Source organism: Danio rerio, chromosome 21 (assembly GCF_049306965.1).
Source record: "Danio rerio strain Tuebingen ecotype United States chromosome 21, GRCz12tu, whole genome shotgun sequence".
NCBI lineage: Eukaryota > Metazoa > Chordata > Actinopteri > Cypriniformes > Danionidae > Danio > Danio rerio.
Window position 1 is genome coordinate 31,056,268 of NC_133196.1, and position 15,967 is coordinate 31,072,234.

The following is a 15,967-nucleotide window of genomic DNA, read 5'->3' on the forward strand; positions in this document are numbered from 1 at the left end:
CAACATTTCACAGAATCCATGCGCATTTAAACTGAACAATTACGTAATTTCAGAGCAGGCGTTGGAATCTGTGTAAACGTGATTGTTGGTGGTTAGTGACAAAAAAATGATTTCCCTAAATTGTTCATGTTAGAAAACTGCAGCAAATAAATGGAGTGGAGTAAATGGAGCTGGTGATGATGTGACTCTATGCAATATAGAGGATGAGCACTTCATCTGATGCAGGTAAATAATTAGTTTTTAAATTATAGTTGATTGTTACTGTATAAAGGTGTAGAAAGTGACATAATATGATAAAAATAATTTTAAATTATAATAAATAATATATGATAAAAAAATTATATTCTATCTATCTATCTATCTATCTATCTATCTATCTATCTATCTATCTATCTATCTATCTATCTATCTATCTATCTATCTATCTATCTATCTATCTATCTTACTTTCTCACACACACACACATTATTGATATTATCCACAGTAGCAATAGTTGAAACATGACTAATCATATTTTATTAGGTTGAATTATTATTGTATATTTTTTTATACATTTGCATACATATGTCAAATATGAAATGCAATATATTCAAATAACATAAATTAAAAAGGTATAACATGATATCAATACAAATATTATGAAAGATAATCCAATTATTACTTATTATCAGCATTATTATTATTATCAACATTTATTATTATTAGGTTTATTATTTTTATAATAATTATTAATAGTATAATATGCTGGATAAGTTGGCGATTCATTTTGCTGTGGCGATCCCTGATAAATAAAGGGACTAAGCCAAAAAGAAAATGAATGAATGAATGTATTTATACTAATAATAAATATTATTTAAAAATAATAATAATAATAAATAATAAAATTAAAAACCGCATATAGTATTATATTATTATTATTATTATTATTAATATTATTATTATTATTATTATTATTATTATTACTATTATTATTATTATTATTAGTAGTAGTAGTAGTAATTCTTAAAATTAAGAACAACATATATTATTACTACTACTACTACTACTACTACTACTACTACTACTACTATTGCTACTACTACTACTACTAATAATAATAATAATAATAATAATAATAATAAAAATAATAATAATAATAATAAAATTAAGAACAACATATATTATTATTATTATTATTATTATTATTATTATTATTATTATTATTATTATTATTACATAATTATCAATGCAACATGATTTCATTTTTATAATATATTATAATATCTATTATTATTATTATAAAAAAAAAATTATTATAAATGTAATTATAAACATTATAAACTGTTAAAAGAAAGTACAATAGAAAAATGAAAAACTGAGAAACTGAACATGTGCTTACGTGACTACAGTGTGTGAGAATGTGACAAATATTGTAGCAAACATCCTACACCAGAATGAATTGAACATACATGTTGGAATCCATCTTTCCTGCAGCGCTTATGTGTCTTAGTCAATGCCAGCCGTCTAAAAGCAGTCGCAACGAGCAGTTGGAAACCCGCCTTAAATTTGTCCTAATTCTGTCAGAGTCGACTCTCCTGTGTCAGCTAGTGAGTGACATCCTCCAAAGCGGCAGCTGGAGCAGTGACGTCTCCGTCTGCGCTTGTCTAAAGGCTGCTGATTACCAATCTTCCTCTGCTTTCCTGCATGTTGACATTTCACCGCAGAGCATCGTCCTTCTCCACCTCCAATTACGCCATCCCTTCCTGCTTCTGGACAGGGGGTGACCTTTCAGTCTCCTCTAAATATCTTATTATATGGTGCCTCTGCTTTTTTTTAGGCCTGGCAGGAGCTGCTCTACAATTACAAGACATTCACGGTTTGTTTGCTGTGTAATGAAGCGATCAGGAGTCGGACCGGCAGCCGGCACCTTGGGGCCTGACATCGTGTCACATTGAGGGAGCGGATGCCAAGACCGCCGGCGAGGGCCTGGTAAAAATCTGGACACCGATGGAAGGATGAAAGGAGAGATGAGAGATTGGAGACCACGAGGGTATGAGGGATGAAACGCTTGACCAACAGTCCAGTGCATAAACACAAGGTGAAATGCTAACTGCTCTGACGCCACATTTACACAAGTTTAACTTTGTGTTTTGGAAAAGTTTCATGTACAAAACACAACATTACAGCACATAAACTGCATTCCAGAAAATTATATGTAAATTACTGTAAAGAGATCCTGTGTGAACAGGCCTTTTTAAAAGCGGTAAATTTGTTCTGACAATTTTCTGGAATGAGAAGTTATAACAAGTTCTTGTACAAGTTCAGAACAGCCTGATGTGAGATGTCTACTGTGGACCAATCAGTAATGCTAACAACACATTGACTCTTTGCTGCTTATAAAATAAAACTCCTGACAAATCTATCATGAAAGCACTTTAGAGGTCATTTCCTGTTGTCGATGTGGAAATTGATAAGTATTTTGAAATATATATACAATTGAAGTCAGAAATATTAGCCCCCTTAGATTTTTTAGCCCGCTTAGAACAGAATAAGGAAATTTTCACAGAATGTCTGACAATATTTTTTTCTTCTGGAGAAAGTCTTATTTGTTTTATTTCAGCTAGAATAAAAGCAGTTTTTAATTTTGCCATCAGTCTACAGAGGTTTCCCAGCATTTCTCTGTTGCAATAGAGATATTACATAATTAACCAAAGCCAAAGTAATGCAATCACTACCAGATTACTGTTGTGTATAAATACAGCACTGCAAGCACCTACCAGTTTTATAATAATTTAATCAGCTGTAGTTTGAAATTTTGAGTGAAATCTCCTCTAAGGGCTTATTATGTAGTTTCTGTCACCATCTTGTGGATAAACAACATCAACCGTCTTTGCTCTGCTTGGTATGACAGGCTAATGGATGCTGGCACGCTGTATCTCCGGAAGTCTAAATATTTCAAATAGGCACTATATTCATAAATAAAATGCATAGTTATAATCTACACAACTACATTCTCAACTAAAAAAGCCTCAACAGTACATTATATTGTTCAACGGCTGCAGTATGTGTCAAACTCTAGTGAGTTTATTGATCTGCTGTCATTCTATGTGGGTGGAGTAATACAGAAGGGTGAGGAGACCGTAGAAGTTCTGATATTGCAGAATATTTCACGGCTATCAGCCAATCAGGTTCAAGAACCAGACAGAACTGTATGTATGTATGTAAGTAAGTATGTATATATGTATATGTATTGTATATGTATTGTAAAATTATTATTATGACCTCCAATACTTATCCCATACACTGTTTTTAAAAGAGGCCAAACCATAATCAGTTTGGCCACTTTATTGATATATTTTATTAAATTAAATTAAATTAAATTAAATTAAATTAAATTAAATTAAATTAAATTAAATTAAATTAAATTAAATTAAATTAAATTAAAAAAAATATTTTTATTTACTAACTTATGTCAATACAGGACACTGATGTTACAGCAACCTACAGAACATAATGCATGTTGATTATTAAAAGGGACAGTTTAATCCAAGGCTGATTAAAAAGGTAATAAAGTTTAAAATAAAATACCTCAGTGAATTGTCATGAGCAATAGGTATTTAGGAGTCATTTAGTTTTGCCTGTGCGTGTTTTTTTTTTTTTTTTTAAACTTAAAGTGCTCTCCGTCATTGACGCATTTTTTTAAAGATAAAAAAAAAAACAACACATTTTCAGTTTAAAAAAAATTATTTTTCTACTTAAGAAAAACAAAAGGTTAGAGAGTAAGGAAACTAAAAGTACACTTTGATTGAACTGTGTCTTCAAAAGTACAAATGTGTCATTTATTTATTTACTTTGAACTACAGTATTTGTATCATTATTATTTTCTTATTATTATTTAAATCTATTATTATTCTTATTTTCATATTCATTTATCATTATTATTTTTAACTATTTATTTATTTTGAACTACAGTATTTGTATCATTATTATTTTCTTCTTATTATTTAATAATATTTTGTACTTATTTTCATATTCATTTATCATTATTATTTTTAATTATTTTTGAGTGCGAGTTTTCATTCACGTTCCTGCTTAAAGAACTTTTTGGAAGACGATATGATTTATTACACTTCTCAATAAGCAGTGAGACACTTTTTCTCCCCAGATTTCAATGCAGAATCCATGCCACCGAAGATCATGTTGGATCCTGCAGCTCAGCTCACCGGTCTAAGCTGCTCAAAATCCTGACACGGCAGAAGTGCTTCTCCAACATAAGCTCACGAAGCACAGGTCAGAAAGCAGTTCATCATTCATGAACATCCATATTCAATATTAAGCATGAGGATTGGCTCACGTCAATCATCTGCTTGAAACACTGCTGACATGCTTATTGGATTTTACTTTCCAGGTCAGGTCTCGCTTTTGGTGACCCACATATGTCAAGTCCACATCCCGTTTCCTTACTGGAGCTCGTTCAATTGATAACAACCTACATTCATATAAGAAACCTTCCAGCTGGAATCTGAGGGTTGCATGGATCGATTGACCCTGGTAACCTATTGACTTTCAGAAAATGTCACCATGATGGCTTCATTTGTAAAGAGACACCCAACACTGCTAATTTGTCTGCATCAATGTAACACAATACAGCACACAGACACTTGAAAAACCAATAGATCAAAAACACACCATTGGTGTAATCAATCACAAGTAAACTAATATAATTTATTGATTGCATTGCAAAAGGACTGAATTAAGTTACTTATGTAAGATTTTTCATGAGCTTAAACGCAAGCTCAATGATAAGGCACTTACTTAGTGGATATTTCATATACTGTATGCACATAAATGTTTTGTTACACCTGCTTCAAATGTTATCACTCGAATGAATGGGTTTTATCAGTGGTTTTTAGCTGATAGATATGGGCCAGTAGGGGCCATCTGCACCTACTGGCAAGCTCAGAAGGCTGTTATAATCCAACCACATGGTTAATCAGACTCTAGATTCACATCTGTTTTTACATTACTGTGACGGTTGGGTTAGGGTTGGGGTAGGGGTAGACACTGATACAATACAATTAATGGGAAATTTATTACATAATTCTCATTAACTTCCAGCCGCAGCCATTTGTGATTAACTAATGGCCCATACTGGCCCATATTTATCAGCTGATAACCACTGATAACACCTATTCAATCTAGTGATAACATTAGAATCGGCTGCCTTGAATGGGTTGTTCATAATACTGCCATAAAATGTTTATAATCATGACATGACACATTTGCACTCACTCAGTTATGTAATTTTAAATGTAAGGTGGCATTGCTTGGGATGTATTTGTTATGACAGCTTGACAAAAACAAATACTATGTAAACTGCCTTTGTTATGACAACTTGATGTTACCAATACTATATAACTTGTCATAAATCTGTGATCAACATGACTGTCATGAGGCAATTGTAACTGTGTCATGAACTGTATAACAGCATTGTTAGTATTTTTTCTTGACCTACACAGTAGTACAACTTGAATTAAAATTTGAAAGAAAGAAAATTAAATAATGCTATTCAGCAAGGACAAAATAAGTTGATAAAGAAAGAGTAAATATGTTTAGAATGTTTACCCCTCTATCGCATGGTGTTGTCACATGGCAACATGATAATTATGTTCATTTTCCTGCCACTGTTTCTTTAAGACTAACGTTCTAATTCTTTTTTGTTGGAAAGAGAAGACCTTAGTTTAGCCAATGATGTGCTTTGGTTAAATCACATGACATGCAGTGTTTTTCTGTGGTGCGATTTCTGTCAGAATGGCGTTTATTGTATAGTAATTGGTAAATGCGAATGAAAACGTCAATAAAAGCAAAGGATCAACTCATGTCAGATCCACAATGAAATCTTCACCTCCAGTAAGTTATGATGACATATTCACAACTCAAAAAAGTTTTCATCTAACTAGTTTTCTGTAAATCGATCAAATTTATGTGTTGCCAAATGACAACACTGTGCAATAGTGTGCAATATTGCATTGGGTTAGCTAGCCAGCAAGGTCAGCTGTGATATTTTAAGTGCTAGTAATACAATGTTGATTAGTCATATGTCAATAGCATTTGCAATATGGATAAAATCAAAGTTTAATGGGAATACTTTTGATTAGATATAAATACAGGAAACAGTGTATTAGCCAGCACCATCATGTTCTATGGTAAGTGAAAGAAGAAAAGAACAGAAGTGCTCTTCCTACAGATGAAAGTGAGGGTAAGATGGGTTTTAATGACCATGAGAATGATGCAGATAGGACATTTGATAAGAGCAGTGAAGAAGACAGTTCAGGTAAATTAGCTCAGAGGCAGATAAGACAGGCATAGTATAGTATAGTATAGTATAGTATAGTATAGTATATAGCATAATATAAACATTGTTAGCTATAACTACATTATTCTGATACAACTGAATATATTAGAGTTGTTGTTTATTTGTTTCAGCATTTACTGGAGGAAATATGTACTGTATGTTGTACACATGATAATGAAATATTATTTTTGTTTTCAATAATATACAGCAAAAAATAATGGAATACATAAAAGCTGTTGGTTTATAAATTGTTGGAAAGTATGTATAAGGTGTCATTTATAAGTTCTGTGTTAAAGCTCATTATACTGCAACACCAATAAAAAATTTTCAAACAACAAAATTTAACTTCTCATTGTATTAACGTCTCATCCGAAAGACGGGAAAATATGGTCTGAAATCTTTTTTTTTACTATCCGTTCAGAATGGACCTTCGAGTCACTCGGAAGGCAGTGAAATTTTAAATTTGTGTCGCTTTCTCTTCACTGATAAGATATATGGCCAGGTACACAACATTCCTGTGTGACTCAGGTCATTTTTTCGGGTTTCTTTCCACCGTAGCCTCGATTTAGCCTCGATTTTTGTCACTGCCATGTGACAACATATTTCTTTTACAGCACTTCAATTTAAGCCATTCTAAGAAAAGAAAAACAGTTACATTTTTAAAGATCAATAATAATGCGTGAAGTAGAGGGTTAAAATGAATATATATAGATATATATATATCGCTGGTTCCAGAAAAAATAAAGGAGCCGCAGTTCCAAGTCACTAGTTTTCATGTAAAAAAAAATTATTTTCAAGCAAAAAAAAAAAAAAAGAAGAAACAAGGAAGAGCTTTGTTTAAAGTTTTGCCCAACAAAAACAATTACCCCTGTAAGGAAACGTGGCCCAATTTATGTGCAGGGCACGACAAGTAATGTAAAAATCTAAGGTTGGCTGAGCAGATGCTTGCAGAGAAAGGTGAAAGTAGAGTCCAGGGCTGCGAGGCAAAACAGCAGACATGAAAGTGCAGCATCTATTTAATTTAATGGTCACCGCTGGAGGGTCTGATGGAAGGTACGGAGGGACGGAGTGAATCCTGAATGAACAAAGCAAGAAGGAAAGAGCAATCCCTTAAGACTCACAGGGACCGGCCGCCGTGTCCTTGGACAAGAACCCAGGACGGGTAACACATTACAAGCCATTTAATTAGCCCTTGGGTGATGGATGTGACCGTTCACAGGAAAATCAAAGTATGAAACATAGATCCAACCACTTGAATAGGCTGTACTACAACACAGGACATATGCAACACAACCCAGATATTCCGGTGGGATTTTTCGTGTTATTCCTTGGGACAGTCTGGAAAGGATCGGATGACTGTCTGCAGCTCTCATGTTTCCTGACTGTGAATTCAGGAACAAGTCATTGGAAATGTGCGAGATGTCACACAGGCAGCAGGAGTAATTTGTGCTAATGATATTCCTAAATAATCTATGCTAATTACAGAGGTCAACCAGAATTATTCTCCCCATATGTCTGCTGTCTGAGAGAATCTCCCTCCTAGATAAAAAATTAAATAATAATAATAATTAAAAATGATATATATTTATGGTCTTGTGTATACAGTATGTGTGGGTGCGTTGTGGTGCAGTGGTTTTCAACTTATGGACTTTGACCCCCCCAGTGTGCCATGATGGTATTGCAAGGAGACCGCAAGCTGTTATTAATAGAAAGGACATTGTAAATATATGCAAGAGCACACTCGAAAAAATAACTCATTGGAAGGACTCAATTTAATTGAGGGCAGGATTTGCTCATAATACATAATATTATGCAAATATAATAAAGTTTAATAATATTATGTACGTCTATTATATGTCGTTCATTTCAAAGTGTCTTAGTTTTATGAAAAGTTTTACTAAATAAACTTAGAGACATTTTTAAGCATATTTCTTGAGTTACATATGTTGATTGAGACTAATCTCAGAACTAATTTTAGGACAGTTATTGCTCATTGAGCAAAGCAACAAACTGCAGTTTTGCTAATTACGCTGCCAACATCCAGAGCATGAGTGCTTCTGCAAGGTGGTAATTGGATGAACTCCTTCATGTTGTTCCAAACAAAATGCTTGTTAACTTAATTGTTTAAATATTTAAGTGGATTGAAGGTAAAACAAAAAAATTTGTCAAAGAATTTACAAAAAATGTGTTGTTTAGACTCATTTTAAACAGGTAGTTTGAACAAGCAGCAGTAATCCTTTTTTTTGAGTGCATGTGTATTAATTAATTAACTCAAATTAAGGAAAATTATTTTACTGCATGTGAACGCAGCTGTTATTATTATTTTAAGTCTGCTGCTGGTTCTGGATACATACAGACAAAAAGTCTCATAGGAGGGGTTGGATGTTGCACAGTGCTGACTTTCAACCAATTGGTATTGATACATTTGTAACGGACCTAACACTGAGTTCACACCAAATGCAGAGCACCGCATCCCTTGCTCTAGCTCACTCGCAAGATGTTTTTCACTTGAAGCTAATTTTCAGCTAGAGTTGAATTACTTGAATTTACACGGAAAACACATTTGTGGTGAATTCTCTGTTAGTATTCGCACCTAAAGGAGAAGAATACTTGCCTATATTCGTGCACTTGCATCAAATTTGAATGTAATCGACTTAAACAAATACTCAATTTTGCTTTTGGTGTGAACTCAGCATATTATACAAGTTTCAGAATGAATGTTTTGAAGTGAAGTAAAGATTTCCCATACTCAGGTTAGTAGGGAATGCTGAACCCAGCTGATGCATGGAGCTTTCTTCTATCGAGCTGGTCATCTGAGAGCAGTGTGGTGCAAGGACAGAAACTGGGAACCACTGATGTAATGATCCACTAATTATCACTAAATCCCCTGGCAATGGCAAGAAGCGTTGGTTTTACATTTCCTTTCATTACATTAATACTTACAAGATATTTTGAACTGTTCAGAAGTAAAGGGAATGTTGCCATATACATATATAAAGAGCTACTGCAGTTTATTGCATGTAATTGCACCAGAACTTTAAAAGTTGAAGTGATAATTATTTGTAGAAAAACAAATTCAAAGGGAGGGGGGGCTAATAATTCTGACTTCAACTGTTCATAAAACTGTGCAATTTTAAATTTATTGTTGAATTCTGCACATAAGAATGTGATGAAACTCAGAAAAGCATGTGATTAATTGTAAGTCAAATTTGTAACCATTGACCAGCACTAGCAAAATTCGATAATCTGATATCACAGTTGAGAAAAGAAAAAATAGTTACTGTTACTACGGTATGTATTCAGTATTCGACTTTGTCAATTGGTCTAATAACTCGCTTATTTTTTTTTTCTTCTTAAATGCATGGTTTTGTCTACTCATCTGACCTAGAGACCTGCTCTAGCAGAACCCGATTCAACAGGGACAAGATTTGATACGAGAAAACAGGACCATGTGTTACAGAGCTGCTATTATGGGTTGTTGAAAATGGCCTTCTATGCAGTGTGTAACACAGCACTAAGTAAATGAAAACATCCAGCTAAGGTTTTAAATCTGAAAGTACCCTGTTTTTAAAACTACTTATTCTTTAACAAAAGAGTTGACTCAGAGTTGAACAAATAAATCGTGTCGGGTTCAGATCTTTTGCCTGAATGTGTCGACGTTGATATGGTACATCGCCAAATATGAAGTGCCGGATCCTTTCCATATTAGCTGTTTCTAGACACGTACGTCAAAATAATTCTGTGTGGGTTAATACTAAATGTGTGTTGTTGTTAATACTTGAGGTTTAACTGCATTACTTTATTACATTCACTCTGTGCTACTCCATAGCCGGTGTGGGCGTTTCTCTCTGTCTTGTGCTGAACCCAAGTCGACTAATAACAACAGACTGGGTCATCGAAGAGGGGTTTGGGAACAAATGAAACGCTGAACAAATTATATTGCAGTCGTTGGGATAATTAGGTAAAAATAAATGCATATTATAAAACAATCAAAGTGTTTTTTGACCTTGCATGCGTATCAGCCTGTTGTTGGATACCGCTAAAATCAAGTGATGACTTTTTATAATGCAAAATATGGGCTCTTTAAGAAAGTATTTTTTGTGTAGGTTGAAGATGCATGTTAGGCCTTCAATTTGGTTTTCCCATTTCCTTAAGTGTCAGCCTGAGCCTCTCTAGGATTGGTGACCTCTTTTGTAAATTCTATCTTTATTCAAATAATTTACAGTTTACCCAATAAAGACAATTAACAGTCTTTTGTCTGAATAGGTAACCAACACACCATTTCATTTAGCACACCATATATAAAACCTGTAGTGGGCTGCGAAAACATACATATTTGGTTTTTGTGGGCCACGAGTTAAAAAAGGTTTGGAGTCACTGTTGTAGAGGACAGGCTAAAAAAACATGACTGACTGCCTTTGTCATAGTATTTGAGGAAGGGAATGAGTCATGCATTAGTGAAGCCGCTCCAGCTCTCTGTGGCTGCCCACCGGATTTTGTTGATCGCGTGGAAATGACTTTTGAAGGATTGTTTTTCTCGTCGCACCTGCAGCCTGCTTCCATAGTCTTTCATGCGGACGAGGATGAACAGGTGCGCTGCTGGTATAAAAGAGGCTTAGTAAATTCAAATCGTCTGTCAGGGCACCAAAAAGCGCCAGCAATTCCATGAAAGCCCGTCTATGGATATCCAGTCTTGGCCTCAGATGTCACGCCCATTCCTGAGCATCTGATGCATATGGCACGCATTATTGGAAACACCTCAGATGATTTGAAGCCATCGTCTGATTGGTGGAATTCTATAGGATTTCTGTGAGATGTGTGTGTGTGTGTGTGTGTATGTGTGTGTGTGTGTGTGTGTGTGTGTGTGTTGTTCTTTAACAGTTCATTTAGAAACAAAGCCTCTCATATGGAACTAAAGCAATCTCGCAATTACCAATGATCATAATTTTTGAAAAGAATAAGTACAGTAGTCTGGCATAGAATCTTTAAAATGTGTCCAAGAGTTTTACACATCAGTAAATGTTATTGTACAGCTGTGCTATATTTTCTAACTCCCAGACATGGCACTGAACAAAATAAACTGATTGATTGTTTTGGATTTCAGTCAGAGGGCCTATTGGTGATCCTTAGCCAATGAAATCTGTCAGGGGTACAGATACTCTGCTGTGAGTCCTCAACCCTTACTACTGTAGCTTATAACATTAATGTAAAGTTATGAATAACTATTAAAACATGTCACCCTGGACCACAAATCTAGTTTAATGCCAAAAAACAAAAGGACAACTTTGATGAAAGGTGATGATCCGCTTCAAATGTTGACTACAGATAAACCATCATGTAAACATCATGTTCCATGAAGACATCTTGTACATTTTCTACAGTAAATCTCCAAATTGTATTTAAATAATTAAATAAGTAATATGCATATGCTAATTTGACAGCATTAAAGGTGATCTTTTATTTTGTTTTAATATTTCTTTTAGATTTTATTTATTATTTGTATTTTATTTTGTTTTTTTAACCCCCAGGTACAAGAATTTTAACTGTTGTACCTCAGCTATTTATTTATCTTTCAAATTATATTTATACAAGATCAATTCACAAACATGGTCCCTTATAACTTTGTGAATGTAACTTTGTGAATGTATCATTCAATATGATACATAATAGTATTTTTAATATTATTATTATAGAATAGAATCCTTATATAATTTTAATTCTTACATATTTCATTTTCAATGAATGATTTAATACTCACTTATAAAGATGATTTTGAAGAATTATTTAGTGAAATGTTTATTTAGTAAATTTTAACTTAATTTTTCCATTATTTATCTATTTATTTATTTTGCTTCTCTTAATTTTTCTTCTTTTTTAAAATTTGTATTTAATATTTTCCTATAACATATACATTTTGTTTTACTAGTTTTTGGACCGTTATTGTAAGTTGTTTTCTTAGATGAGCTCCAGATTTGGCTTCAGTACTGACTAATCTAATGTATACGCACAAATATAATATTGTATTGCTTCCTATTAAAATATTAATTTAAAAGATAGATTTGTGAGGTTAAATGATGCTGAGCACTGTACTATAAACTATAAACTATTATCCCAGTATCCCAGCATATGGGCAAGGTGAAAGCTGATATAGAAGAGTCCACTAGGTGGCAATGCGCACGATTGTTATGTACTGTGTCGTAGGTGAAGAAAATTGTAAAACAACAATACAAAATGACACACTGAAATAGAAAGAAAAATCACAACAAAATACAGCAAACTTGATGAGCGTATTATTCTAAACTTCACGTTTAAAGGGTAGTTCACCGTAAAATAATGAAATATGCTCATCATTTATTCTCCCTCAAGTGATTGCAAACCTTTATGTGTTTTGCTTTTCTGTTGAACACAAAAAAAAAAGATATTTTGAAAAAAGCTTGAAACGGGTAACCATTGACTTCCCATAGTAGGAAAAAATGCAGTGGCTACTGGTTTCCTACATTCTTCAAAATATTTTTGTTTGTGTTCAACAGAATAATAATAAAAATAAAAATAAAAAAACTCAAAGGTTTGAAATGAGTGGAAGGAGAGCAAGTTATTACTATTTTTGTTTTGGATGAGCTAGATAAAGTTTGCAAGCAGCCAGTGAAAACCATAAGCTGGTATTATGCAAATGTGCTACAAATGTCCTTGTTAATATAGTGTTGTCTTTTTCCATGTCCTCTGTTTACTTTCCAATTTTGAAAAAAAAAAAAGCGGCCTGGTTGACACCTTAAGAACTAAACAAGTACTGCAAAACCAACTGAAAGTGAAAAAAGCTACAAAATCAGATGGTGTACATAATCACATACAGTTCTAAAGGTGAAATTTGCATCAGCTGGAGTCAACTTTGGCTTAGTTCCATTTATTGAACACTTTGACCTATGAAACTCTGCAGACCTTTGACAATCACTTTTTTCATACTAATATAACTTGAATGGCAAGTGGATGAGACATGCTTTCCCAGATTTCAAAGGGAATACCTACAGTGTGGTTGGCTGTTTACCTGACAGTTCTTTCGAATGAGAGAGAGAAAAAAAGAAGAGTATCCATCATTAAAGGTACAGCCTTCAAACACTGTAGTTGAGTTAAAGCCTGGAAGAGTTTGGAATATGTTTTTCACATAAAGAATTCACTTTGTACACTTAAAAGAACTCTCCAAATTTTTATTGGAAATAGGCTAATTTCACAAGTCTTCTATAGTTAAAGTATTTACCATTGTTGGACAGTTGAGTTTACTATTACCTACTATTACCTAGTTACTCTTGCTGGGTACTATTTTCAGGCACTGCATAATATCCTTGCACCGGCTGCAGCCATGGTACAGCAGCAAAGTGCATTGACTTGTCTTAGTACGCAATGAAACTACAGAAAAGCTTTAAACTGGAAAATTATTGAAGCTCTGTTTTTGATATTTTTGAGCAAGATGCTAATAGTTTAATCCAAGTCAATGATTTATGCTAAGCTAAGCTAGAAGTGCTAGACCTGAAGATCAGCTGAATGGATTAAAAAAATAATCAAATGGGGTATATCTCACCTAAAAAGTGTCTATAACAGCCCCTGCCTATCATCAGAGTTGTATTGTGACCATGCAAGTCCATGTTCAGCCCAGTTTCTGTTTCTGCATAGAACATTGACTTGAATTAGATCAAGATGCTAATGGTCTAATCCAAGTCAATGATTTATCCAAAGCTAAGCTAAAATTGCTCCCACTAGACCCGGAGATCAACTCAATGGATTCTATAAAAGTCAAACTCAACTGATAACACTAGGAGACTAAAACAGAACAGAGAACCTTTAAAAAGAGGACTCTGGCTTGAATATATCCAGCAAAACTATCACAAAACTGTTTGTATCACTATGCTACTGAAGCCTGCAACGCTAAAGCCCAGATATGGTAATTAATACGTCTGACACTCTGTAAACATTGACCAATCACAACAGACTGAGCAACATCTGACAAACCAGAAAGAAGTCGGAGAGAATGAGTTTAGAGAGTGCAAATCCTTGAACCAGCTTTTCAGACAAACCCCTCTTAGAGAAAGACATGAAGCTGCTGCATACACTATGTTTCTGAGAAGATTGAAATGTTTTTCAATGTTTTTACCTTGGATGGATGTAGAAGACCTCCAAAACAAATTTAGGATCCTTTAAAATAGCACAAGATGGGTACTTTAAATTGGATAAAGCCTTGTATTTTGTCAGTTTAAACCACTTTTCATGAAAGAATAATTGAGTTTATTGATTTATGGCTGTGTAGGTGAATTCAGCATTAGCTGACAGATTAAATCACATTGGAATGGCCTAATCCTGCACAGAAGTGCCTTGAAATTCCTTCCCTGTTAAATGTTGGCCTTCTTTTTCTTTCAGTTCTTTGCAAGAAAAAAAAAAAAAAACTTTTCTCTCATAGTGTATGATATGAACAGCCTTCAGGATGTTTCCATGAATTATCAGTTAATAATATTGCTTAATTCCTCTGCTTGAAGCTACAAATGTGCAGTGCTCTTCAACATAGGCAAGAATGTCTATATGAGATCATTTCAAGTCATTATCACTTTGATGCCGGCGAGTGAGCTGAGTTGTATGGTGTTGTACTGTACGCAGTGCTGTGAAACAATTGTCTGTAGTGTTAATTGAGTTAACAGTGCAGAAGTTGTTTTGTACTCACAGTTCTGCTGCATCGACACACTCCACGCCGCTATAGTTCATGCATAATAAATTTCACAAATGTTTACACATGCTGCTTGAATACTGGTCACTTTTAATTCTTGTACAGCTAAATAAGCCAAGTAAATATTTGATGTATTATTTACACTGATTCTTTGTACAGCAGTTTCCCAGTTATTGGCTGATGAGGTCAAACAAAACATGTAATTACAGAAATTAAGTCTATAAAGTATTAGCTTCATTTCCAGGGTAATGGAAGGGTAATTTAAAATAAGGGTAATTTAATTTAAAATAAAATAAAATAAATAAATAAATAAAATAATAAAAATAAAAATAAATAAATAAATAAATAAATAAATAAATAAAATAAAATAAAACAAAATATTAGAATAATAAAATAGAAATAATAAAATGAAATATTATGAAATAAAATAGTATAATAAAAAATACAAATAAAAAATAAAATAATAATTTAAAAATTTAAATAAATAAAATAAAATAAAATAAAATAAAATAAAATAAAATAAAATAAAATAAAATAAAATAAAATAAAATAAAATAAAATTAAATTAAATTAAATTAAATTATTAAATTAAATTAAAATAAAATAATAAAAACAATAAAAAAAATACTTTCCACTTGCATTTGGCTACTGGTAATTTTGGAAACAATTCAGAATATATGCATCCTAGGCCAAGGAAATTAGGATCTAATGGAGTTAATGGATCTAATTTGATCTAATTGAATCAATGTAGATAACACACACAAACATCCACACATGGTTCAAAGACGTGATATTTCATTTCGGCTTTGGTTTAAAAGAAAAATATGTGATTTTATATGTGGAAGTATACAAAAATAAATAAGCGATCATTCAGTTAAATATAAAACATGGTTGCATATTTACTCTTGACACTTGAAACCCCCTTT

The 15,967-nt window shown here is 33.1% G+C and overlaps 1 protein-coding gene and 1 long non-coding RNA gene across 49 annotated transcripts in view; one reads left to right on the top strand and one right to left on the bottom strand.

Annotated features, from left to right (window-relative positions):
- Nucleotides 1–15,967, bottom strand: part of nrxn2a (neurexin 2a) — a 708,141-nt gene that overhangs the window by 356,431 nt on the left and 335,743 nt on the right.
- Nucleotides 1,582–6,670, top strand: LOC141380011 (uncharacterized). The gene is made up of 3 exons (XR_012397224.1): nucleotides 1,582–2,077; nucleotides 4,145–4,269; nucleotides 4,388–6,670. It is a non-coding gene; the product is annotated as an uncharacterized lncRNA (long non-coding RNA).